General features: G+C 46.1%; 1 long non-coding RNA gene across 1 annotated transcript; it reads left to right on the forward strand.

The window, feature by feature from the left end:
• The first annotated feature begins 6,813 nt into the window (after nucleotides 1-6,813).
• LOC120401489 lies at nucleotides 6,814-13,251 on the forward strand. Its single transcript, XR_005596483.1, has 3 exons — nucleotides 6,814-7,192; nucleotides 7,849-8,608; nucleotides 12,496-13,251. It is a non-coding gene; the product is annotated as an uncharacterized LOC120401489 (long non-coding RNA).
• The last annotated feature ends 14,702 nt before the right edge of the window (nucleotides 13,252-27,953 follow it).

The raw sequence follows: 27,953 nt of genomic DNA on the forward strand, positions 1-27,953 counted from the left end.
GGCTAGGTTTAACTTCCAGTATGCTGAACCAGGGTAAGTATCTGGTCAGATCTCCCATTTGTTGGTAATTCTGGCCTGGATAGTAGTTTCCCTTGGATGTGTACATTGAAGGGACTCTGTGCATAGAAGCTTATGTTGGAGTTGGAAACAGAGTGCTACATTCATGATAACACGCACACGCACACACACCCCACAGCACCTCATGCCCATGAGGGGCTAGGACAAGCTGGCCCAGAATCTTCTGTGTGAAAGAACAGAATGTTAGGGCAGAAGGTTCCATGGAGGTTGGGAATGACAGTTGGAGCTGGGCAGTTGGATGGGGGTGGAAAGTGCAGCGGCAGCAGCAGAACCTTCTAGAGGCGGGGAGGAAGGAACAGGCAGCAAGGGAGGGGTGGGGATGGATCGGCGCCTGTCCTATATACCCTATACCCTCCCTGTTCCAGGTCTAGGCAGTGACCGAAGGCCACAATGTAATTAACACACAGGCTGACCTGGGAGGCAGGGCAGAGCCACTCCATGCTGTGGCAGGTCCAGAGACATAACTCCCCATGCCTGCCCATAGGCACACAGGAGTAGGAAATAATGTTCCTAAAGGCTGGTCCAGAGTTGTTGCCCCCAGTCCATGACTGGTGCAGAGTGGGGCTGGAAAGCAGGACCACAGGCCTGCCTCCTCACCAGCCTTCCCCTCCACCACATGCACAACCTCATGAGCAAGGGCCAGGTGTCTGCCTGGCCCTTTCTAGGAGCGGGGAAATGATCTTTGACTACCACACCCCACCCTCCCACCTCTCACCCACACACGGGCCAGGCATGGTTGGTTTCTAGTCTTGATAAGCAGGGCCGGCTTTGCGGGGCCCAATTTGAATAGTTTCGATGGCAGGTCCTTCACTCGCTCCGGGTCTTGGGTGGCACTGAAGGACCCGCTGCCAAAATGCCGCCAAAGACCTGGAGCGCCGCCGGGTGAGTAAAAATTAAAAAGGCGCCTAAGTTAGGTGTTCTTCTTTAGGGCGCGGGGTCCTCTTAGGCGCAGGGCCCGATTCGGGGGAATCAGGGGAATCAGCCTAAAGCCGGCCCTGTTGACAAGTTTTTAAAAAAATATTTTAATCACACTGTGCCCTGCCAGCAGGGGGATGAAACTGCTCAGCAAAACCCTTTTAATAATCTGTTTTTAAAGTAGGGTGACCAGAAAGCAAGTGTGAAAAATCAGGACAGGGTAAGGGGTAATAGGTGCCTATATAAGAAAAAGACCCAAAAATCGGGACTGTCCTATAAAATCGAGACATCTGGTCACCCTATTTTAAAGAGAGTTTCTAAGAAGCACAGTGGCATTAGAGACAAAAGCCAGTTGAAAAAAACCAACAGTGCCCTGCAGAAAATGAAAGCACACTGAAAAAAAATAAAAGTGAATCCTCCTGAAAAGATAAATGCTATCATCTTTCACTGCAGAGTGGGTAGGTGCAGAGAGTGTAAATTGCTGCCTGACCTGTTTTTGTTTATACCATATATCAAAATGAAAACCCATTTCTTTTATCACCAATGGCTACATCTTATCTCTGGGACAATAGCTAGCTAGTTCTGATGAGGAGTAAACATGTAAGATTCAGACACCACCCAACCCTAATTACAGCTGTATACCACACATTCCAGCTCTCAGAGTAGTCCCAAAGTGTCAAAAATCCAGATTCACTCTCCTATAGTTAAAGTTAAAACTTTTGATTTTATATTTATCCATCTTTTTACTTAAAGCTTGACTCTTATAATTGCTCTTAAATCTACATGGCTACTTGTATTGCCTTGAAATTTGGTATGCCTCAGGGGGGTGCATGGTTCTGTTAATGATCCAAATTTGGCACTAATTGACCAAGTAGTTCCCAAGATACAGCCCCCCAAAAAACTGCTTTTCTTAAAGTTAACAGATTTTGATAACCTATTTGCTAACAGAGAGAGAGCTCAAAGAAGGGCTCAAATAATCACACTAGAGTTTCCAAAAAGCACAGGTTACCCCAACAGAGTGTCTTGCACACACCAGCCCTTTGGGGGAAATCAAATTAAAATGCTCTTTCAAAAAGACAAGAGTTTACTTCTCCAGATAAGCATTAGAATAAACTCAAGAATCTTTCATGCCTCATAGATCAGGGATTCTCAACCTTTTTCTTTCCGAGCACCCTCTCTCCCCTAAAAACTCCAGGGCCCACCTGTGCTACAACAGCTATTTTTTGCATATAAAAGCCAGGACTCACATTACGGGGGGAGGGAGGGGTAGTAAGCTGGCCAGTTGCCTAGGGCCCCACACCACAGAGGGTCCTGTGAAGCTAAGTTGCTCAGGCTTCAGCTTCAGCCCCAGGTGGCAGGTCTCAGAGCCCTGGGCTTCAGCCCCACATGGTGGGGCTTTGGCTTTCTGACCTAGGCCTCAGCAAATCTAATGCCAGCCCTGTTTGGCAGCCCCCCTGAAACCTGCTTGCCCCAGACCCCTAGTTGAGAAGCACTGTCCTAGATTACACTGATCATGCATGGACTGAAGAATTCAAATATTATTTGTATGTCTTCAATACCCGCCAGATCAGCGGGCGGGGATCCAGCAGGGATCGATTTATCACATCTTGTTTAGATGCGATAAATCGACCCCAAGCGCTCTCCCATCGACTCCTATACTCCACTGCCACGAGAGGCACAGGCGGAGTCGACGGGGAGCGGCAGCAGTCGACTCACCACAGTGAAGACACCATGATAAGTTGATCTAAGTACGTTGACTTCAACTATGTTATTCACATAGCTGAAGTTGTGTAATTTAGATCAATTCCCCCCGCCTCCCCACCCAGTGTAGACCAGGGCTTAGTTTTTAAAGTTTCACATTTGCTGGCTAGCTCAAGGAGAGACACAGTAGGCCTTTGAACACCAATGTAAATTTGAGTCCCACACAGGGCAGAAATTTGTAAAAGGTTAACCTGCAAGTTTGTAATTTTATTGGGTGAAGGAGAAATGCAATTTCTAGACTAGATGACCCTTGTGGTCCATTCTAACCTTATGATTCTATTATTATATTTTTGTTTTAAAATAGACATGTGAATGCTTTCTGGCAGGGGAGGGGACTATTAGGAGGTGAAGGGAAGATGGGGAATGAGGTGAGAGGGTCTTTGGACTGCACTGAGAGCAGGGGGATAAATGGGGATGGGTTGTAGGTAGGGCCCTACCAAATTCACAGTCCATTTTGGTCAATGTCATGGTCATGGGATTTTAAAAATCATAAATTTCATGATTTCAGATATTTATATCTGAAATTTCATGGTGTTGTAATTGTAGGGGTCCTGACCCAAAAGTTGTGGGGCATCACAATATTGTAGGGGGGATTGTGGTACTGCTACCCTTATTTCTGCAGTCCTGCCTCTAGAGCGAGGTGGTTGGAGAGCGGCGGCTACTGGCCAGGAGCCCAGCTCTGAAGGCAGAGCCGCTGCCAGCAGCAGCACAGAAATAAGGACGACAAGGTATAGTATTGCCACCCTTACTTTTACACTGCTGCCTTCAGAGCTGGGCCCCCAGTCAGCAGCCACCCCTCTCCGGCCACCCAGCTCTGAAGGCAGCAGCGCAGAAGTAAGGGTGGAATGATATAATATTGCAATCCAAAAGTAAGGATGGCAATACTGTGATCCCCCTAAAATAACCTTGCAAGTCCCCTGCAAATCCCTTTTGAGTCAGAACCCCCAGTTTGCAAAACGCTGGTCTTCCCCATTAAATCTGTATAGGATAGGGTAAAAGCACATAAAAGACCAGATTTCACGGTCCGTGACACATTTTTCATGGCCATGAATTTGGTAGAGCCCTAGTTATAGGAGAGGTGAGAGGGGTTGTGGAGCTCACGTGAGGGAGAGGAATACTAAGGGGTAAGCAGCTGAGAATAGATATGCTTTACACATATCAGAAACTTTCCAGCACTGGGCAGGATGGGAGGGAACACACAGGGCTGGAATGGAACAGAGCTGATGTTTCAGGCTGTAGTCATCTCCATGAGGTATTCTCTCTGAGCTGAGGACATCCCATTGAAATGAGTGGGCCACTTAACACTTCTCTGCGCTTGCAGCTTTGAAGTTTGAAACCTACTCTGAGCAGAAATCTGAGAATGTACTGTAAACATTTGGGAAATATTTGCCTATTTATTAATTTTGGAGATGTGTAATTGAGTACAGCAGAATATTTGTTGGTTGAGAGGAGGGATTTAGGGACTGGATGGGGTAGACCTGGGGCATGGCTGGGGGCTGGGAAGGATGCTGGGCTGAAGCAGGCTAGTAAGGGAAGAAGCCCAAGCTCAGTTAGGGTTAGGTCAGCAGTGGTCATAGGGAGGACCCAGTTCAGTCAATGTACAGCTTGGGCTACATAACCAAGGTAGCATGCAGCCCTCTAGTAACCTGTGATGTGTTTGCACCATCATAAGGCAGGAAACACCAAGCAACTTCTTACCTGTTAATGTACCAACTAATGACTTGGGAGCTGAAATTTTGGTGGGAAGATTATTATAGTGGAGAATTGTGGGGCAGGGGCAATCTTAAACACAGCTTAACTCTGGTTTTCACAAGTTTGAGTTTTGCTGCACTCAGCATTCTGGAAGGGCACAAACCCTCACAGGGAAACCTTAACTCTGCATTAATGAAGTTTTGCTATTTAATGTGTATAGTTGCAAGCTTCCCTTGCCAGCCTCCTCTTTCAGGGATCTAACATTTAGGCACCACTTTACAAGTGCGCCTCTATTGTGCTGGAACATTTCGGATGGCGTACTGTTTTACCTGAACAATGTTGCTAGGGTTTCTTCCAGAGCACATTGGCCTTCATTTAAACCCCATATGCCTGGGAAACTGACCAGTTGCTGACAACTAACATCAGCATTGGATCTTTCTGAACCTCTGATGAAAAAATTAAACTGCTAATGTAGATTTAAGCCAGTGTGTAAATGGGAAAGGTATGAATTTAAGCCACTATAGTTACACTGGTATAACCTCCAGGTGGACACTTATTGCAGTGAGCAACTTTTTTTAAATTTAGCTTGGGAATGGGCTTAAACTAAACTCAAAAAAGTCACTCATCAGCCCCATAAGTCAAGGGGACAGGGGGTGACACCACCTCTCTACACTCAAGTCCATGTTCTAAATCCCTCTGTAATTAGCACAATGTGACCCAATGGCCAGAGTCCATCTACTTCCACTTTCCTAGTGGGGGTAATGCAGCCTAGTGGCTAGGGTCCATACAGTGCCCTACTAGGGCAGTGCAACCCAATGGCCAGAGCCCACCTAATTCACCCCCTTAAAGTGGGTAATGCAGCCTAGCAGCCAGAGTCCATACAATGCACCCGTAGGGCTGTATAGCCCAATGGCCAGAGTCCACCCAATTCCCATTCCTTGATGGGGTAATACAGCCTCATGGCCAGAATCCAACCAACTCACCAGATGGGCCACCCCCTCTCAAAGGTGAGTGTCCAAGGTCCAGGCCCATCTCCTCCACCAGGTCCCAACCTAGGGCCCTGTTGGTGGCAAGTTCTCCTCACCAGTGGCCTGGCGGGAATCCTCCCAAAACATGCCAGCCCAAACAGTCTCAACACCATTCCCTTTGAGCCCTCCTTGGGTCACTTCCTACCTATTCCTCAGATTCAGCCAGATCCATGGCATCCTCTACATCACATCCTCTACATCACATCTAGCCTCTACATTCTGGGGTACAGCCCTCTCTTCTGCTGAAGGGCACAACAAGCCTCCTTCTCCTTTGATAATTCCCCCTGACTGAGGGGCTCTACAGGCTTTTATACCTGACTTCCAGGTGCCGCATGCCCAGCAGAACCCCAGGGGTGGGGCTTCCTCTGCTAGGAGGGAAGGATTAACCCCTACCGTACCAGTGCAGGGCTGATCTGCCCAGTCACAGTCATTTTTATAGTGGGATAAGAGTGTCCACACAGGGGTTATACTGGCTGGCTGAGAGAAGTGAGTACTTACACTTAATTCAATGCACTTCTCTGTCGGTAATGTAATAACTTTTGAACACCTCATCCAATCAAATCCAAAAATTCAGGAAATGCCAGAACCTTATTGATTTTGGTGAACTACATTGAAAAAAACAGGAGAGGGAAATGGAGGACACGCAAAGTCACTTGCATTTGGCTAGCAGAGCCAGCAATTTCTACCACCTCTGTAATTAACTATAGATCAAAGAACCAGTTGATGGCAGGCAGCCATTATCACATTCCAGCACAACAACACCCCCCATTTTACCTAGACTGCTGATCTTCCCAGCCCAGTGCAGTTTAAAATGTTGACAACCTGAAAGACTTCTCTCCTAGTCAGAAAGAAAGAAATGTGAAGATGGTGTGGGGGAATGGGGGCACACACAGAGACCCTGGCATGGTGGGGGGAATAAGGGACCCTTGCATGGGGGTAGAGGGAAAGGAGGAGCACACAGGCCCCTGACATGAAGGGGAAAATTGAGGACAATGGTAGGGGGTAGGAGGACATGGGGCATACACAGACCCCTGGCTTGTGATGGAGGGGGAAATGGGGGGACTCAGAACACCTGGCAAGGGGGGAAGAATGGGGGATCCTGGAGTGGGGGAAGGGAGAATGGAGGGCCACACAGAGCCCCTGACATTGGTGAGCATGTGGAGGGGCTGAAGGGAGTCCTTACAGAGGAGGGGGATGGAAGGGCAGCACATAGGGAGCTTGTGGGCGGGGGTGGGGGAGAGAATGGAGAAACATATGGAGCCCCTAGAGTATGCAATGAGCTTAGCCAACAAAGTGTGTGTGACCAGTATAACTGGTCAAACTTTCCTATATAGCCAAGTCCTAAGACTTAATACCTAGTATCAACTGGGCTTTAAAAACACTTTATATTTCCTATAAATAAAACAAGTAGTACTCTGACAAGGTGTAGTGGGGTGGTTACCCCGCTCCTGACATAAGAGGCATGAGAACAGTTTGGGGAAGCTGACTGAGTAACTGACCACAGGTGTGGCCAGCTCATTCAGGGCCCAGCTGGCTCTGATAAGAGGGCTGTGGGCCAGGAACTGAGAGAGTCTTACTCTATCCCTGAAGTGGGAAGGGCTAGCTGCCTGGGAGTTAGGTACTTGAGATGGAGCAGTGCTGGGGAAGGGTAAAGGAAGTTGGGGAGCTCCAGCCTGGTAAACCCCCAGGCTGCAGGCTTTGTTGAAGGCCTACAAAAGGTACTGGGGCTGCGGAGGGGTAGCCTGGGGATAGGCAAAGGCAGCAGGTCTGACCCTCTTGCCAGTGATAAGTGGCCTTTACAGACTGCAGTGAGCATGGACTAGAGATGATGACTGGCAGTAGCCACTGAGGCAAGGTGGGGATAGAGGGTTGGGGGTTCCTCTGGGAGGGGAGACCCACAGAGTGGGGGTACTGCTGGAGCAGAACCCTGAGGTAAAAGAGCACTGGGGTCTGGGAGGGACATGGGGCCTGAGGCAGGTGAGACACTGGCTAGTAGAGGGTTATCTGAGGCTAGAAAAGAGCTAATTCCCAGATGACCAGCAGGAGGTGCTGCATTGGTGAGTCTTGACCTCGCTACACAAGGGTTCTCTATTTTCATTTGTAAGTTCTTCAGGGTAAATAGTCTATCTGGTTTGTTTTTACAAAGTATCGTACATGCTTGCAGCATTAAATAAATGATATTGTAATTCCATTTTCCAAGAAAGAAAGGGAAAAACCACTGCTCACCTGACAAACAAGCAAAACTAAGTTCACACCCATTCTTGTCTAGAAGTTGGCCCATCACGAGACCTATATTTACTGAGAAATAACACATTCCTCAGTTAGGTTTATCAGTACAAAAACTCTGACTATTGTCTTTTCCTTCCTCTCTTAGATTACTGAAACACACAGACAAGTTTCCCCTTTCATAGCTGCAAGTGTTAAGATCTTTCTTGTCTTGGAATTTCTATTACTTATGGTAGAAGACTGTCCTCAGTAGAAGTGAAGAATGTAAAAGGAGATAAATTAAAATTGATTAGCTGACCAACAGAAGAAAAGAGAAGAACTGCGCATTCATCCAAATATTCTAGCTCTTCTAGCAGAGGAGTGTCCACCATTTCCTTAATTGCTTTTTAATTCCTCTCCAGAGCTTTGGATGGGGTGGAGTGGGAACCCCCTGCTTTTGCAGTATTGTTAACAATAAAAGTCATCATTATGATCTGACATTGGAAAAAAAATCAGCTGGAAGTTAACCCTCTAACCTTCTTATAGACTGCCAAGGTTTAAAGAGACTGTGTCTTTGAAACAGCATTAATTAAATTGTGTACAGCAACTTGAGGTGTCTGCATAAAATGCTACAAAATCAAGTCCACTTCAAATGCTCAATCTGCAAGTTGCCAAGAACCTTCTTAGAGAAGCTCTCAATTCCCACTGACTTCTGTTTGTACGTTATATATTCTCAAGGAGCTTCTGCATCAGTCTTACGGATGGTGCTGAGCATGTTCATCTCTCATTGACTTTCTGGGCATTGAAGGTTTGCTACTACACAGGAGATGATCAATGCCTGGCAGAATTGCTAATTAAAGACCTGATCATGCACCGCATGGAAGAACTCCAACTGTCTCTGATGGGAGCAAGATTAGTCCCTAAATGTGGTATGAAAACTATTGATGAAGAATATGAAATGCTAAGGGTTTGTCTACATGGGAAAAAAATTTTGGAATATGTTTTTGCATATAAATATTTGTGAAATAACTAATCAGAAATAAGTGAACCTCAATTGCTGGTTTTAACCAACTTCCCTTCAAATGGGGAACTTCAATCACCCTGACATCTGCTGGGAGATCAATACAGCGGTGCACAGACAATCCAGGAAGTTTTTGGAGAGTGTTGGGGACAACTTCCCGGTGCAAGTGCTGGAGGAACCAACTAGAGGCTGTGCTCCTCTTGACCTGCTGCTTACCAACAGGGAAGAATTGGTAGAATTAAAGTAGAAGTGGGTGGCAACCTGGGCAGCAGTGACTATGAGATGGTAGAGTTCAGGATCCTGACAAAAGGAAGAAAGGAGAGCAGCAGAATGCAGACCCTGGACTTCAGAAAAGCAGACTTTGACTCCTTCAGGGAACTGATGGGCAGGATCCCGTGGGAGGCTAATACAGGGGTCGGCAACCTTTCAGAAGTGGTGTGCCGAATCTTCATTTATTCACTCTAATTTAAGGTTTCATGGTTTTAGAAGGTCTCTTTCTATAAGTCTATAATATATAACTAAACTATTGTTGTATGTAAAGTAAATAAGGTTTTTAAAATGTTTTAGAAGCTTCATTTAAAATTAAATTAAAATGCAGAGCTCCCCGGACTGGGGGCCAGGACCTGGGCAGTGTTAGTGCCACTGAAAATCAGCTCGCGTGCCGAAGGTGGCACGTGTGCCATAGGTTGCCTACCCCTGGGCTAATATGAGGGGAAAGGAGTCCAGGAGAGCTGGCTGTATTTTAAAGAAGCCTTATTGATGCAGGAACAAACTATCCCGATGTGCAGAAAAATAGCAAATATGACAGGCAACCAGCTTGGCTTAACAGAGGAATCTTCTGTGAGCTTAAACACAAAAAGGAAGCTTACAAGAAGTGGAAACTTGGACAGATGACTAGGAAGGAGTATAAAAATATTGCTCGAGCATGCAGGGGTGTAATCAGGAAGGCCAAAGCACAATTGGAGTTGCAGCTAGCAAGGGATGTGAAGGGTAACAAGAAGGGTTTCTACAGGTATGTTAGCAACAAGAAGAAGGTTGGGGAAAGTATGGGACCTTTACTGAATGGGGGAGGCAACCTAGCGACAGATGATGTGGAAAAAGTTGAAGTACTCAATGCTTTTTTTTTTTTTTTAAATTCCCCCTCAGTCTTCACAGACAAGGTCAGCTCCCAGACTGCTGCATGGGCAGCACAGTATGGGAAAGAGGTGAGCAACCCTCAGTGGTGAAAGAACAGGTTAAGGATTATTTAGAAAAGCTGGATGTGCACAAGTCCATGGTCCAGATCTAATGCATCTGAGAGTGCTGAGGGAGTTGGCTGATGTGATTGCAGAGCCATTGGCCATGATCTTTGAAAACTCGTGGTGATGAGGGGAGGACCCGTATGACTGGAAAAAGGCAAATATAGTGCCCATCTTTAAAAATGGGAAGAAGGAAAATCTGGGGAACTATAGACCAATCAGCCTCACCTCAGTCTCTGGAAAAATCATGGAGCAGGTCCTCAAGGAATCCATTTTGAAGCACTTGGAGAAGAGGAAGGTGATCAGGAATAGTCAACATGAATTCACCAAGAGCAAGTCATGCCTGACCAACCTGATTGCCGAGATAATTGGCTCTGTAGATATGGAGAAAGCTTTAGCAAAGCTTTTGATATGGTCGCCCACAGTATTCTTGCCAGCAAGTTAAAAAAGTATGGACTGGATGAATGGACTCAAAGGTGGACAGAAAGCTGGCTAGATCATTGGTCTAAATGATAGTGATCAATGGCTCGATGTCTAGTTGGCAGCTAGTATCAAGCGGCGTGCCCCAGGGGTCAGTCCTGCGGCCAGTTTTGTTCAACATCTTCACTAATGATCTGGATGGTGGGATGGATTGCTCCCTCAGCAAGTCCGCGGATGACACTAAGCTGGGGGGAGAGATAGATATGCTGGAGGGTAGGGATAAGGTCCAGAGTGAACTAGACAAATTGGAGGATTGGGCTAAAAGAAATCTAAGGTTCAACAAGGACAAGTGCAGAGTCCTGCACTTCGGATGGAAGAATCCCATGCACTGCTAGAGGCTAGGGACCGACTGGCTAAGCAGCAGTTCTGCAGGAAAGGCCCTGGGGACTACAGTGGACAAGAAGCTGGATATGAGTCAGCAGTGTGTCCTTGTTGCCAAGAAGGCTAACAGCATATTGGGCTGCATTAGTAGGAGCATTGCCAGCAGATCAAGGGAAGTGATTATTCCCCTTTATTTGATGCTGAGGCTACATCTGGAGTATTGCATCCAGTTTTGGGCTCCCCACTACAGAAAGGATGTGGACAAATTGAAGAGTCCAGCGGAGGGCAACGAAAATGATTAGGAGGCTGATTTATGAGGAGAGGCTGAGGGAACTGGGGTTATTTAGTCTGCAGAAAAGAAGAGTGATGGGGGGGAGGGGGATTTGATAGCAGCCTTCAACTACCTGAAGGGGAATTCCAGAGAGGATGGAGCTAGGCTGTCCTCAGTGGTGGCAGATGACAGAACAAGGAGCAATGGTCTCAAGTTGCAGTGGGGGAAGTCTAGTTTGGATATTAGGAAAAACTAGTTCACTAGAAGGGTGGTGAAACACTGGAATGGGTTAACTAGGGAGGTGGTGGAATCTCCATCCTTAGAGGTTTTTAAGGCTTGGCTTGACACAGCCCTGGCTGGGATGATTTAGTTGGGGTTGGTCTTGCTTTGAGCAGGGGGTTGGACTAGATGACCTCCTGAGGTCTCTTTCAATCATAATCTTCTATGATTCTATGAAATACATGCAGGGCCAGCTTTAACCTACTTCCCCTCAAATCAGTGCATCCACACAACAATGTCCTGTTGGATGACTCTGTGCATTCTGGGATTTTTTTTCTTGCAGGTCATTGTGGGATACCTACCAGAAGCCCAGAGTTCTGGGATCTGGGGTCAAACCAGCAGATTCCCATTCATCTGTCTCTTGCAAATTAGTGCCATTTTCAAACTGCTGCCAGACAGCCGTGATCTTGACAGTTATTTATATATTGACTCTGTTGTACTTATATTTGCAGTCACAGAGCTGGATGGGTTTAGGTGTGGGAGTCAGCTGCCATGCTGATTTGGATGGAGGACGAGGATGAAGTTGTCCAACTACTGGTGGATGAACTTCCTGGAGCAGCTTCACTTGGTGAAGTGCCAATTCTGGGCTCAGGAAACTAGCAGTAACTGGTGGGAGAAGGAGAAAGATGCAGACCTGGGATGATCAGCACTGGAGGCTGAATTTCATGATGACAAAGGTCACTTTCCTAGGAAATCTGTGCAGAGCTCACCGCAGAGCTGCACACCAACATGAAAATTCCCCTCTGAGTGGAGAAGCATATGGCTATCACCATCTGCAAGCTTGCCACCCCAAACTGCTACTGATCAATAGCTAAACAGATCAAATGTTGGGACTGTTGTCATGTGAGTGCATGCTGCTATCAAGAGGGTGCTGCTGCCTCAGGGTCAGAAAGGTTGGCAATGCACAGGAGGTTATTGATGAATTTGCATGGTTTGGATTCTCAAGTTGTACTGTGGCCACTGATGGGACCCACATGCCTATTCTTTGCCCCCCAAACCAGTCTTGCAGTTCATCAACAGAAAAGGGTATTTCTACATGGAGCTTCAAGGCCTGGTTGATACCATGGCAGGTTCACCAATATTAATATAGAGTGATCTTTAGCGACTTGGGCCTTTTTTTCTACAATGAAAAAGGGAAGTTTTGCTCCCAGGACTACTGTGGGCATTAAGGGTGTTGTGATTAACCCAGTTTATTCTCTATTTCAGCTTACAAGGCCTTTTACTGGACACTTGAACAGCTCCTGTTCAACTATACCTTGAGGAGTGGCAGAGTGACAGTAGTATGTCCATTTGGAAAGCTGAAAAGGAGACAGAGGTGCCTACCGACAAGACTGGAGGCTGTTGAGCAACAGCTGCTTGTTGTATTTTGCACAACAGCTATGAGAGCAAGGGAGAGACCCTCCCTGATGGGTGGGAAGCAGAGGTGCACAGCCTTTGGGAATGTTATGAGCAGCCAGCAGAAAGGCTGCCTCTGCAGACTGCAGCAAACAATCAGGAATGCCCCGTGCTTCCACTTGGACGCTAGAAAGTAAAATGAAATTTTATTATGCATTATGTAAGGATTTCATTAGTCTGTCTGTAAAATTTGATGAAATGCAATTTTGTTATGCTTTGCACAATGATTCCATGCAAGGACATTTTGTAATGCTGTTTAGCACATGTGATTTGATGAAATTGTATTGAACCTCTGTCAATAATATAGTGAATGTAAAGTAGTGAAGTTAATAAAAACCTTCACTGAATATAACACAAAGTTAGACTAGTGGAATATAAACTACAACAAAGAATAGTGCAACCTTTTATGGAACATAGTGCAGATGTGACATACATGCCTAAAGTGCTGTCCTGGTCACAAATGTGTGTGCATCCAGGGCTTCTGACTGCTGTCCTAGCCTTCAATCAGTGGTTTGTGTGCCTCCTCATGGCTGGGCCTAGTGTAGCACCTCCTCTATCTCAGTCAGGTCCTGCCAACAGCACCTTGGACCAAAGGGTGATCTGTCCCTTCTTGTGACTCAGCCCTCTGGCCAGGTCACTTAGGGCAGGGCCGCCCAGAGGGGGGGGGCAAGAGGGGCAATTTTCCCCAGGCCCCGAACCCCACAGGGGCCCCCACCAGAGTTTTTCGGGGGCCCTGGAGCGGGGCCCTTCACTCGCTCCGGGGGGCCCGGAAAACTCTTGCGGGGCCGGGCGCAGGAGCTTCTTCCGCTCCTGGTCTTCGCCGGCAGGGGGTCCTTCCGCTCCGGGGCGGAAGGACCCCTCACTGGCGAGTTACCGCTGAAGCAGGACCCGCCGCCGAAGTTCAGCTCGGTCTTCGGCGGTAATTAAGCGGCGGAGGGCCCTTCCGTTTTGGGACCCGCCGCTGAAGTGCCCTGAAGACCCACGGCGCGGGGCCCCCCGCCGCCGAATTACCGCCGAAGACCGGGCTGCACTTCGGCGGCGGGTCCCGGAACGGAAGGGCCCCCCGCCGCCGAAGACCCTGGGCCCCCAGAATCCTCTGGGCGGCCCTGACTTAGGGTATGTCTACAGTGCAATTAAAAATCCATGGTTAGCCCATGCCAGTTGGCTCAGGCTCTCAGGGATTGGGCCAAGGGGCTGTTTAATTGATGTGGACATTGGGGCTCAGGCTGCAACCTGGATTCTAGAACCCTGCGAGGTTGTGACCACCCTTCTGCCAGACCTGCAGCCTTTTATGCCAACTGTTGCTAATTGGTCACTTGGTCACAGCTGGAGAAGTAATAGATCCATCTATTAAACCTTTCCTGGCAGCTGAAGTGTGGGGTCTATGCACTCTATTACAAATGGTTAGGGAAGAAACAAGCACTCGTAGTTATAGGAGTGAAGATGGCCCCAGTGTTCACTATAGTGTAGTGCTGCTCCCAGTAGGCATTGTTCTCCATGGGCTTGGCAGGGTTGGGCTTGGAGTGAGGGTGCTGGGTAGGAACATTGTACCAAAATGTTCTCCAGCAGGACTGTCTGCTTCTGTATCAACTCCAGCAGCTGTTATTGCATGTTGTTATCTTTCTCCATGCTCTCCCTTGTCAATTTTCTGTTCTCTCTCTGCAAAAAGACCTTCCCCTTCACTCTTCTGTCATCTTATCCTTTTTCTGGAATGCAGACATGGAAATAGTTCCTCCGTTGTCCTCTTTTTTTCTTCATCCGGAGATTTGTCAAACTTCCAGAGGACGATAATACTCCAGTCTGTGGGGGCTGCATTGCTTCAGGTGCAGGAACTGAAGGAGGTGAGAAACAGAAGTAGTTATACAAATCATTTGTTGTCATAGAGACAAGGACAAAATGTTGCTTGTTCTTCAACTTCAGAAATAAATAAATGAGAAGCCTCTTCCCATTCTTGGTGAACTTGGAGATACTTTTCTGCTTTATCTCCCTTTTGTATAGGACCCGTGTACCAAGCCTGAGTTTGTGGTGGGCTGGAAGGGTTTGGGGAAGCAGGGACAAGTTAGCAATCACATGTGCACCTCTTCAGGCTGCCCTTACTTTGGAGGATGTTACGCTGAGGGGTGTCACCAAGAGGCAGATAAGAAGGCTCTTGTTTGAAATGGCAATGGGCAAACCAACAAGAGGTGCAGTGATGTTATTCAGCAGAAGGATCCCCCAGCGATGATGCAGGACTGGAAAGGCAGTGCTGTTTGTACAGGCAGCCCTAAGACTGCTGCATCGTCTTGCAATGTTTGTGCCAAAATAGAGCACTATCTCTGCCTTAAATTACCTTTTATAACACCCGCAAGTCAGTACAAAGTGCCCTGCAAAATAAGTTCTGAACCCAAGGGATTAACAATGATGAGAGGCTTATTAATAATAGCCATGAGTGCCTTATGATCTCTATGCATTGTGAAATGTCTCATGTTGGAAATACACCCTGTTTAAATGCTAAGATAGCTAAAAGCCCAGGGCAGTGCTCATACCGGGAAGCAAAGTATTTTTCTATATTGTTTTTTCTCTTTATGTACATGTTGTTTCCATAAACATGCCTGCCTTGCAATTTTTTCAACCCCTGCAGTGCTGCTAGTCTGACAGACAGGTTGATCCAGGTGGAACGCAATGCATTGCAGGATAGCAGTGGGAGGCCTGCCAAAGGCAGAAAAGTTAATCCAAAGTACAGATGTGTCCAAATGAACCTTTTTCTGAAATTACTCATCCTGAAATGAATTCCCTTTAAAAATGGATTCTCCAATTCACATCACAGATAATTTGAAAAAAAAAAAGAATTTCTGCGTGTGAATGCAAGGCAGTTTAATTAAAAAAAAACAAAAAACTTTCCAATGTAGACAAGCCCAAAGAGGAAGCTGGTGATAAGATAGAGCCTTTCACCTCCAGTTCACTGGTTAGAATCTGTCCCAGTCTGGTAGTGACTGAAAGCCATTGCTAACTGATTGCTCTTTGGCTGTCTATATGAAGCTGGTGAATAGGCTCCATCCAATGTCTATGAAGACTAGAACTATGCTTGGCTTCCTTGTTGGCAATGTCTGAAAGATCGAGGACTGAAGGAGCATGGGGACTGAACTACCCTGTAATTCAGTGAGATGCAACTCCCAGCTATAAAGCCACATGTGTTTCTTTGAGGCCCTGCATGCAGCTCCCAAGGATTCCCTGGTTAGGATCAGAAACCCTCTACTATACATTTTCTTGTGAGGTTGCAGGGGAAGTGCCAATCACCAGAGTAATCAGGACCCCTCCTATCCCCTCTGAGTAGCAGGAAAAACAGGGGAGAGAGAGTGAGTGCTGGTCCCCTAGTAGCTGAAAAAGGAGGAATGGGAAGATAGCATCAAATAGATTGAAGATAAATGCAAAATAATTATAGCCTGACATGGCATCCTAGCATTACTTTGAATTGTTTTCATCTTGAAGTTTTCTCAGTATGTTATGATGCTGAATCATACTGACACAAGGACATGAAACAAACATCACAATGCAAAGTAAAAAGGTTGTGTTATTATTACTTTGTGGCACTCTGTAACTCCATTCAGTGCTGAAGGGACTCACTTTATATTTGTGTTATTGCTCTAATTCTAAGTATCCCCTTGACAGCAGGTTTGAGGAACATTGCTGTGACCAGTGTAGAGAAGCTTGCATTGATGCTGCCTCTGCTGACCTGTTTTATACAAAAGGACATTTGTTTACAGAGCTGTTTTTGTTAAATATGCTGCTAAACACTTTCATTTCAAACAGTAAATTTCAGGAAAATGTTTTTAAAAGGTATTATTTCTGGCTATAATCAGATTTTAAGCACCCTCAAAGCTTGAAGGCTTGCTTGAACCAGAGGGTAAAAAAATATGTATGACTGTTAGGGAGTTCTTTTTCTAGAAAAATAAATGGTTAATGACCCTCCCTCTAGAGCAGTGGTTCTCAACCCGCAGGCCACAGGTTGCCTGCAGTCAAATCAGCACAGCCTGCGGCATGTGTGTGTGTGTGTGTATTTATATTGTGTGGATGGATGCGGCCCACGTAATACAGAGAGCTGCATATGCAGCCCACTATGGTAAATAGGTTGAGAACCACTGCTCTAGAGAAACTGCCCAAGCAGTGTGGAACATGCCTTTGACTTTTCACAATACAAAGTTTAAAATGAAGACAAAAAACAGAATGAGATGGTCTTGAACTTCTTGTAAAATCTGGTTACATTTTCATAGACTGACAGCTACGGATCACTGTCAGCAGTATCCCCAATGGTGTATTATCGCCTAGGCCAACAAGGCCTAGGCCTAGGGCGGCAAATTTGCAGGTGCGGCAAATTTGCTAACGCTCCCTCCCCAGCTCCGCCCCTTTCCCAAATCCCCAGCCCGCCTCCTCCCCCAGGCGCTCCATGCTTCCCTCCTTCCACCTCCCTCCCAGGCTTGCCGCGCGAAAGCTCTGGGAGGGAGGGAGAAGCGAGTAGTGTCACTCGGAGGAGGCGGAGCAGAGGTGAGCTGGGGCCCGTGGGCGCAGGGAATAACCCAGGGTGGGCCAGGAACCACTCCCCGCCCCAGCTCACCTCTGCTTCACCGCGGCCATCTCCCGAGTGTGCCGCAACACTCCTTCTCCCCCCTCCCTCCCAGGCTTGCCGCATGAAAGTGCTGGGAGGGAGAAGCGAGTAGCGGCACGCTCGGGGGATAGCGGAGGTGACCTGGGGCCAGTGGGCACGGGGAGTAACTCTTCGGGGGGGAGGAGGGAACCACTCCCTGCCCCAGCTCACCATCACTCCACCTCCGCCATCCCCCGAGTGTGCCACAACTCCCCTTCCCCCCCATCAGTCTCAGGCTTGTCGCGGGGGAGCGGAGGTGAGCTGGCGCGGGGGGGAGGGGGCAGCAATTTTTTGAGGGCCTAGGGGCGGCAAATTTGTTAATCCGCCACTGAGTATCCCCAGATTAAAAAACATGTTGTTCTGTAACATACAATCTATTCTTCCTTATCAAAATCTAAACATACTGAGTAAACAATTTCTTACAGCGGTCATAAATGCATTTTAATAAAGCTCCATATAAACCAAGTGAGAATGGTTCTACAATATTCTCTCTATAAACTCATCTAGCCTTGCCTTAAATATTGCAGGATTCCTTCAGGCTCTTCTATTAAACTTGCCCCACCCTCTGTAACTTTAATGCATTGCCCTTCCCGGAATACAAGTTGATCTTGTACTGAAAATGTTGTGGCCTGATCTAGGGGAGGGGTTGATACACAGGAGGACTGGACTAAATGAGTGAGATTATGACAGTTTTTCCTTTAAAATTCAAAGTTGGTCAATATTATGAAATTCAATGATTAGCAGGCAAATTCTTCTGTTACACGGGGTTAAATCTGAAGAAATTGAATGGACTTTAGATTAGTGTAAACTCAGAATATGCACGTCAGAACTGGGTCATGGGCAGTCAGACCTAGTGGTCTGAGCCAGAGTCAACATTCATGACACAGAAGTCAAGAATAAGCTGGGTCAGGATACTGGGACATCAGAGGCAGGAGACAAACTAAAGATTAGAACCATGAATCATATGCCAGGAATCACACCGGGTCAGGATGCCAGGAAATCAAGCTGGAGCTGGAGCCAAAAGGAATACACTCCAGAACAGGGAGGAGCCCTTTTGTCAAACAGCTTCCTGTTCCTGCTGCTGGCTTAAGTATAGCCAGTGGGCCAATCAGCTGTTCTGGGACACCACCACTGGGACCTCAGGGGGCATAGCGTCAAACTGGGGCTCGACTTCATGGGTCCTAGATAAGCAGTTGTCAGCAGGCTGCACATGGAGGGATGGAGTGTGGCTGCTCCTATGGACCCAGTTTTGAGACTCATGGGACATGACAGCATCCCCACTCCCTTACCAGTGCCTTCTGGGTGATGTGGGTCCAGGTTTCTCATAGTGGTGCCTGTGGAAGGCCCATACCAGGGTGAGTGTGAGAATGTTTTCAGCTGGCTCCCAAGTGTGTTCTTCTGGACTACAACCTTCCCAGTCAATTAGGTACTGTAATTTGCCCTGCTTGATCTTAAAATTGAGGACTTTTTGGATAATATATTCATCCTTGCCCTGTACTTGCACTGGTAGTGGTGGTGATTGGACTTTATGGGGAAATGTGTTCTCAGCATAGGGTTTTAGAAGTGAGACATGGAGTATGGGGTGGACTCTAAGGGATCAAGGGACCTGGAGTTCAAAGGTGACCAGGTTGATTTGTTGCTGAATCTGGTACAGGCCAAGGAAATGGTGGTCTAGTTTCCAAGAAGGTCTGTCCATGTGGAGGTGTTCTGTAGAAAGCTATACCTTTTGTCCCACAGTGTAGGTGGGGCCTTATTGTCTATGCTTTGCTTTTTGTAGTCCGCCTTTGCCTTCTCAGGGTGTCCTTTCACCTCCTCTTGGATGTGATAGATGTGTTGTACTAGATCTGAGGCCAACGCATTGGGGGGAAGGAGGTTGGATAGTTGTGAGTGAAATTGGGGGTGGGGGGATGGTACCCATAGTTGACAAAGAACAGATTGTGGCCTGTGGATGCATGGTCTGCATTAGTATATGAGAACTCAGTGTATGGTGACAGTGAAGACCAGCCATCCTGGTAATGGTTGGTGTATTACCATAAACTTTTTTTCTAGGATCTGGTTGATTCTTTCAATTTGGCCATTTGACTGAGGATGGTAGGCAGAAGACAGGTGTGCATGGAACCCTAATAGATGTAGGGTTTCATGCCAGAAGTGGGCAATAAACTGGGGCCCCTAGTCAGAGGTGACATGATCTAGAAAGCCATGAAGATGGACCACATTGTTTATCCAGAGCTGGGCAGTTTTCCCTGTGGGGATTCTGGTAGGTCCACCATAAAGACCAGGGAAATGGCCTTCTAGGGCTGAGATGGGGTGCCTAGAGATTGGTGGAGACTGCAGGGTATCTAGCATGGGATCTTGGTGCAGGCACACACCTGGAAGGAAGTGACAAAGGTCTCTATTGTGGGGTGCATACGAGGCCACCGGAAGTACTGGGACATTAATTGTCCTGTTTTATGTTGCACCAAGAGTCCTATCAGAGTGGTGTTATGGCACAGTTGAAGAACCACCATTCTTGGAGGTCCTGGTGGGGAATATGCATGCAGTCCCTTATAAGCGTGATTCCCTCCTGGGAGTCATGTGATTCTTGGTTGATAATGGCCAACTCATCAGGTGAAATTCCAGAGATAGAGGGAGAGCAGATGAGCATGAGCAGGTACTGGCAGTGGGTTGCATTAAGGAAATTATAAGACTTGAGAATGTGGTTCCGGATTGGGCTCTCATTGCTAAAACCCATGCCTTTGGGACAAGGCATCAGCCTTGCCACTTCTAGTTCTAGGGCAGCAGGTCAAGGTAAGGTTGAACTGGAAGAAGAATAGAGACCACTAGAGCTGTTGTTGATTTAGGGCCTTGGCTCTGCACGTGTACTCCAGGTTCTTGTGATCAGTAAACATTTGGATTGGATGCCAAGCCTCTTCCAAGTGATGTCGCTATTTTTCGAAGGTGGTCTTAATTGCCAAGAGCTCTTTGTCCAAGGTCTCATAGCTCTTCTAAGCAGAGGCAAGCTTCCTTGAGTAGCAGGTGATGGGGTGCAGTATTTTCTTGGGTCCATGCCTCTGGGAGAGGATGGCCTTGATCACTGTGCTAGAGTTGTTGACTTCCACAATGAAAACTTGTATCATATCTGGGTGGACCAATACTGGAGCAATGGTGAAGGCAAGCTTTAGCTGCTCAAATAAATGCTGGGCATCTAGCAATCAATGCAACTAGGCATTTTTGTGGAGTAGCATAGTGAGGGGCTCGGCTTGTTTTGAAAAATTCAAGATGAACATCCAGTTAAAGTTTGCAAAGCCTAAAAAATGTTGTAGATCACAGACATTGCTGGGAGCTGCCCAGTTACAGACAGCCTGGACCTTCCACAGATCCATCTTGATTCCTTTTTGGAGGCAGAATGAAACTGAAGAACTAAGCTGAGGTCTGATCAAATGCATACTTCTCAAGTTCAGTTTAGGGACTGGTTTGTCGTAGTCCCTCCAGGACTGTGTGGATGTGTGTGGTGTACTGGTCCAGGTAATCTGAGGAGATCAATGTGTCTTTTATAAGTATATCACTACAAACTGGTCCAGTAGGTATTGTAGCACATCATTAATGAAATGCTGGAATGTTGCTTGGGCATTAATCAATCCAAGTGGCATGACTAAATATTAAAAGTGGCCACAGTGGGTCCAAAACGCAGTCTTCCATTCGTTTTCCTCTTGGATACAGACAAGATTGTAAGCTCCCTGAAGATCCAGTCTGATGAATATGCAGGGGGCCACCATGTGGTCCAACAACTCATGGATTAGAGGTAGTGAGTAGTGGTTCCAGATTATCATCTAATTTAGGGCTCAGTAATTGACACAGAGCCTGAAGCTGCTGTCTTTTATTATGAAAAGGACACTGACTGGTGAAGTTGACTTGCAGATGAACTCCCGGGCCAGGTTCTCTTAGAGTTATTCTCACAATGCAACCAGTTTAGGCTCTGACATTGTGTTTATCTGTCCAAACAGTATCTTCTCCCTTGCTGGAGTTCTGTGGTGCAATCACAGTCCCAATGTGGAGAGAGGCTTTCTGCATTCTTCTTTTCCAAGACATCAGTAGAATTGCAGTACTTCAGGGGGAGTTCCATAGTTCCTTCAGTAGGAGTTTCAGTGTCGATGACTAAATCTACTTGAACCTTCTTGGGCCTAGATGCAACACTTACTGGTCCCTGGCCATGCCGTTGGCATAAATCTGATGGGCAAGTGACCTTCTGTTCTCCTCAATGAATGAGGGGATCATGAAGGGCTAGTCGGGAGATTCCAAGATTCAGGGAAAATGCAGGGAATGGATCACACCAAATTGTATTATTTCTGTGTGTCCCTGAATAATGACCACCAGGGGGACGGTCTCCTCTATAACTGGACCCAAAGGCAACGGGGAGCCATCAATAGTTTCAACCACGTGCAGCTTGGCCTTGTGTTGTAGGGGAATCTGTAGGGCCTGAGTTGTAGCTGCATCCATAAAATTGTCCACTGCTCCTGAACTGATGAGGGTTTGTTAGTGGGGAATCTGTCAGGGGTTCCTCAAGATGCACTGCTGGATAGACACCTGCAAATGGGAAGCCCCTATATGGGGCTCAGGATGTGTCTTAGTGAGGACTACAGTAGGGGAAATTCTATTTTCTCAGGAACCAAGTTGGTTCTTCCCACCATGCCTGGACCAGATTGTTTCCCCAAGGTCTTTGGTGTTCATACTAGGCAGACCAAAACAGCATGGCCAGGTTCTCCACAGTAGAAACACAAGGGTGCTGATGGCACTGTTCTTTTTCTTCAGGAGTGAGCCACTGATAAACTAGATTGGCTCATATAGGAGCAGGTGATACAGAAGGTGAGGTCATGGTAAAAGGACTGCAGGGAACCTATTTTCTCCTCTTTGTTCTCACAGCTGATCATCTATGAGGATGGCAAGATCCACAAGTATGTCTAGGCCTGTAGGCATCTCTACATGGGCCAGTGGCAGAAGTGTGCCTATAGGAGGCCACTGTGCCTGTCTCCTCAGGGTGGCATTGGCCATTCAGGCTCAGTGTGGGTCACCAAAGATGGTTAATATTGACTGGAGAAAGGCACCTCGGTTCAACAGTACTGGGCTATGGCCTTCCAGCTGGGGCGAGACATAGTCTAATGCATTGCCTGTCAGCAGGCTAACTACCAAGGCCTCCTTGAACTGATCAGAGGCATAGATTTTGAGACGCATCAGAAACTGAAGGTGGCATTGATTCATGAAGCCCCAGAACTGCCTGCAGTTCCTATCAAACTCCTCAGGCAATGATATTGATGGCCCCTGTTTGGGGCAAGGCACTGCAGTATGAACTCACAGCATTGTATTCTCAGCACTGAGCTGCCTTATTTGTTCCTGAAGCTGCTGGTTTTCCCAATCAGCTGCTCAACTTTGGCCTACAGCACTTGATTATCTGCCTGAATCCAATCATTATGATGTCTGTGGTGATGCTGCTGGGTCTATCCTTCTTACACTGGGCTATGTCCTGTAGGGTTATTGTAGTCCAAACAAGCAGTCATGGCCAGGTCATGGGCAGCCAGACCTGGTGGTGAGAGCTAGAATCCACACTCATAAGACAGGAGTCAAGGGTCAGCACAACCCACACCACCAAGCGAAACCCCTGTCATCCTCCCGCTCCACTGGAATCTGCCATCCAAACCCCTTACTTAGCAAGTGCAGTTCAGCTGAGAGCGACCAGTGCTTAATTTGTAATGAAAGAGGTATTGGGGCTCAAGAAAGTTTTTTACTTTCATAACTGATGTGGCAAGCCCAGAGGTCCCGGGGCTATGAACTGCCAAGCCTAGAGGTGCCGGGGCTCAGCCCTGGCAAAAATTAAGCATTGAGGGTGACCCCCTCAATCAGGTAGGCTAAGTATAGTTCTGCTGCCCTTTACTCATACAATAAGGATAACATTTCATGACCCCCACATTCAATACTAAAGTGATTTATAACCAGCACCAGCCAAAATTGATCATTTGGGCAACACAGCTCTGTCTTCTGGATAGCTAGTAGAGTAGGTGAGTTCATGTAAATACAGTCTGGTCCTAAAGCCTTTCCCCCACCCCTGGCTCATCCCTAACTGGCAGCAGAGAGCTCATTCAGACCTTGCTTAAAAATCATGATTTGAAATTATAAGGTTGGCCAACATTGCCGAAACAAATGCGTCAACATTGTCAGAAAAAACAGCCGTGTGAAGAACCTAATCTTTGTTCATACTTTTCAAACCTATTATATTTTTTCAGGTACAAGTATTTTATCATATACTGTATATGCTTCTAAAGTGTGTATTAATGTTTCAATTTCAATTCAAATTTCCAACCAATGACTAAATTGGCAACACTGCATGTAACTAGTTGACCACTGGGGGTGTGTTGGGGAAAATCAAGGGGGGTATACACACCCACTGTGGGGAGGGGGTTGTAGGGAAATCCCTGGTTAGGTACCAAGAGCTAAACTTGAGATGAGAACCATGAGTCAGAAACCAGAGTCAAGCTGGGTCAGGATACCAGGGGGTCAGAGACAGTAGACAAACAAGATCAGAACCACAAATCAGATGCCAAAAGTCACACTGGGTCAAGATACCAGAAAATCAAGCCATGGGAGTGGAATGCACAAGGGGCACAGTCCAGAACAGGGAGAGGCCCAGTGATTCGGACAGCTTCCTGTTCCTGCTGCTGGCTTAAGTAGGGACAATGGGACTCTCCCAATAGGACTGGGGCAAAGCCTCAAACTGGAGCTGGGCATCATGGGTCCTAGGTAAGCCCATGTCCGCAGGTTGCTACATTCGGGGTTGGAGTGTAGGTGCACCCATGAATCTTATAGAGCCAAGTTCAAATCCCTATGTGTCATGCCTTTAAGGGCAGAATTTGGCCCAAGGCATTTTGAATTCTTAACTAGATTTTGTCTCTGATTCTCCATTATCTTGAATCTTGTGTAGTAATTGACACCTGTAAAAAGTGGTTATGAAATGCTACCATTCTGATTTGGTACCATTTTGCACACCCCTTGCACACATAAGGTGCAAGACAGTGGGGATGCAGGCCCTCTGTATTTTTGAGAACTATGAACCTGATCCTGAAAGCTGCTGAGTTCCATGAATTCCTATTCACCTCAAAGGGAATTGAAGCGTCTCAGCAACTCACAGGATAAGATTCTCTATTATTTTCTATACAAAGTAAGGAGACATAAGAGCATTATGATTACTAAGCTGACTTTTCTTAATTTAAAAAAAGGCAACCCAAAGTGGTGGTGTTAAACTCCTGTGCAAGAACATTTCCTAGCTTTGCACAAAGGAAGGAGTAGGTATTACTGAATGGACAAACTACACTAACCCTTTGAATAGCTGAGGAGAACAACATGCAGTCAGCAAAAGAGCACTTGCATAGACTTGTGGCTGTACTTTGTACAGTATGTCCCGATTAGAAAGGATGTGAGCTTAACAGAGAATGAAACTCAGACAAACAATCCTTTAGTTTTACCTGGAAATGCTGCAAACCCACTGCAGTTCACTCATTAGGATGAAAAGCAAGCTTGAAAATTGCCACTGTTTATGTCAGTGATTCCACTCTTTTAGCAGAATGAAACCAGTCTAGCTGAGAGATAGAAGACAGTGAGGTCTGGAGGAATGAGAACAAGTCTTGGAATTAGGGAATCCTGAATTCTCATCTTGGCTTTGACAGTGACCTGTGTCCTTTTATCTATCTAATCTATTTTAGGATTTTATATTGTCTCCCATCATCATAGTATCTGAGCCTCTTCTGTGTAAAACCAATAGCAATAGCAAAACCCCTACTGGACTTCATGGCTTCTTTGACACTTCTGCCTTTTCTGGGGGCTGGTCTACACTGGGAACTTACATCACCATAGCTATGTCTCTCCGGAGCGTGAAAAATCCACACCCCTGAGAGACATAGCTATGCCGACCTAACCCCACATGTAGACAGTGCTAGGACAATAAAAGGGTTTTTCCATCAACCTAGCTACCGCTTCTAGGGAAGCTGGTGTCGGAGAAAAACTCAGTTCTCGCTTTTTGTTTGGGTGCAGCAGAGTCAGATACTTTATTCTGTTTAGCAGCTACAACAGGGAGAGAGTGCACTAGGACATAGGGTCTCCCCTTCCTAGACAGGTCTCTCAACAGGTTAACAATTACAGCAAGCATTTATACTTTTGTTACAGACAATAATAAGCAACAGCTGCATTTTGTTTATACATAGGTCATTCTGATATCTTGTTTTTCTCACTTAAGAGACTCCAGTCTACGTTTCGTATTATCTACACAAAGTCGAAAAACAACTTCTCACACAGTTCTTTTCCACTTGTCTCATACAATCCTCGCTTCTACAAATCTCGCGTTATTAGGGTTACAGTTAGCCTAACTCTTGCTAACAAAGACTGTCATGCATTAAGATCCCCTACAAATCCCTGTCAGTTCTTTCTGTACTTCCACAGTGGATTACTTATGCTGATGCCAGAATCGCTCCTTTTGGAGTACGTAGCGTTCACATGGAAGTGCTACAGCAGCAGCTATGCTACTGTAGCATTTTCAGTGTAGACATACTCTAGGTAAAAACTATGCTTGGAGTAGGGTTTTGGGGTCTTTTATTAATTTTTTAAAAGGTTGATTTGTTCCATGTTTTTTCTTGAACAGTGACTTAACCTTTTGTCTCCACTTCCCCATCTATAAAATAGGAACAATACTTATTGATCTACCTCCCAGAGACTTTGAACTTTCTTTCTGGATACCTATATAGCCTCTACATCTAGTAGTATTTTATAGTGTCTTCATAGTGTTAAATGTATAAAGCAATTATATAAATGCTAAGTTATTATTACTAGACTCTGAAAAGATAAATCTGGCCTAACCATCTACCCATTTTAGGTATTTCTAATGATCCCATCACATTAGAATCTAAAGTATTACAAAAACTATTAACTTGCATTACGTTTATGCTAAAGAACCCTGCCCAGGACAAGTTGTTTACTTGTTTTTTTATCTTTTGTTTGTATTTCTCCCAAGATGATACATCTGCCTACTATCCTGTCATCTTTCAAATCTCTTTTCAAGACTGACTTCTGTCATGATAGCTACAAAAAATTAGCCACCTAATAATTATTAGGTAAGAGAGTAGTGGGGGAATAATTTAGGGAAGAAAAAAAAACTAAACTAAACCCTCCACAAAAATGTTGACTTTTCAGTTTGTGCCAGCCATCGCCTTGGACACTATGCTTGTATATTGTATCCTTTCCCCCATCGTTTCCATCCATTGTTTCAGACAACAAGCTCTTTGGGGCAAAAACAGGGTCTTTATAAATTGGGAAAGCACTTAGCACATTGGGAGCACTACAGCAATATAAATAATACATTTCTTTTCAGTCAGTTCTCTCACCTTCTTTCTTCAGCTTTTGAAATTACAGGAAGATTTTTATTAAGCAGTTTTGTTTTGTACTCTAACACATTAGGGCTTGTGCTCAAGCTAATCTCCCCTTGTAGTGAGATGCATAGTCATGAAAAATATCCGACACTTTACAAGTATAAAGCTCTATCAGCTTTAGTGTTTCTGTGTAGTACTGTTGTTTTGGAGGGAGTTGTAGATAATTAGGAACCTTAAAAATTAGGACCAGGACCTTGAACTGTCTCCCTTAACAAATGTGGTGGAGCCAGTGGACTGTATGAGGCACTGGTGGCCTCTTAGAACCAAATTAGTCCCTGGCTTAATTAATATTACTAGTTACCCCAGAGATAAATTTGCACCGTGGTGCTTTTTCTTGCTTAAAAGATGAGCTGTTGAGCATTGCAACAATTGGAGTTTCTGTGGCCTTCAGTTTCATTCCTAGATAAAGCGAGTTATATTCGTTGAAGCACAAGGCAACAAATGCATTCATCTTTAACAGTAGAGTTTTTCTCTGGCAGAATATAGCATCATTACAATCATTTCTTAAAATTCAGAAAATAATGGGCCTGATTCTCCTCTCACTTGTGCCAGTTTTACAACATTGTAAAGCCACTGACTTCAACTGAGTTATTCTTAACTTAAATCTAAAGCGGGGAGAATCAGGCCCAAAATTTCAGAAACTCAGTTTTCTCTGCTTGTAGTTAAAAAACATCTCTCATTGGCAGGTGAAGTATGAAAACCCAGGTTATAACATCTTCCCACTTTATACCCACTTTGGCCCACCTCCTTTCCCAACTACCACCACATCTCCCTTCATCTTTAAACCCATTAAAAATCCTGTACCCAAGCATTGCCTCAAGTTCCTTTCCTATAACTGTGTTCTTGATTTCCTCCAATCTGATTCCCACCCTACTCAAACTCCAAGGTTTTCAACAACCTCCTGGCCAAATCTCAGGGCCTTTATTCTATTTGCTGCCTTAGGCCTGGTCTACACTGGGGGGGGGGGGTGTCGAACTAAGGTACGCAAGTTCAGCTACGCAAATAGCGTAGCTGAATTCGAACTACCTTAGTTCGAACTACTCACCCGTCCAGACGCCGCGGGATCGAAGTCCGTGGCTCCCCCGTCGACTCCGCCACCGCCGTTCGCGGTGGTGGAGTTCCGGAGTCGACAGGAGCGCGTTCGGAGTTTGATATATCGCGTCTAGATGAGACGCGATATATCGAACTCCGAGAAGTCGAACGCT

This window comes from Mauremys reevesii, linkage group 3, assembly GCF_016161935.1.
Source record: "Mauremys reevesii isolate NIE-2019 linkage group 3, ASM1616193v1, whole genome shotgun sequence".
NCBI lineage: Eukaryota > Metazoa > Chordata > Testudines > Geoemydidae > Mauremys > Mauremys reevesii.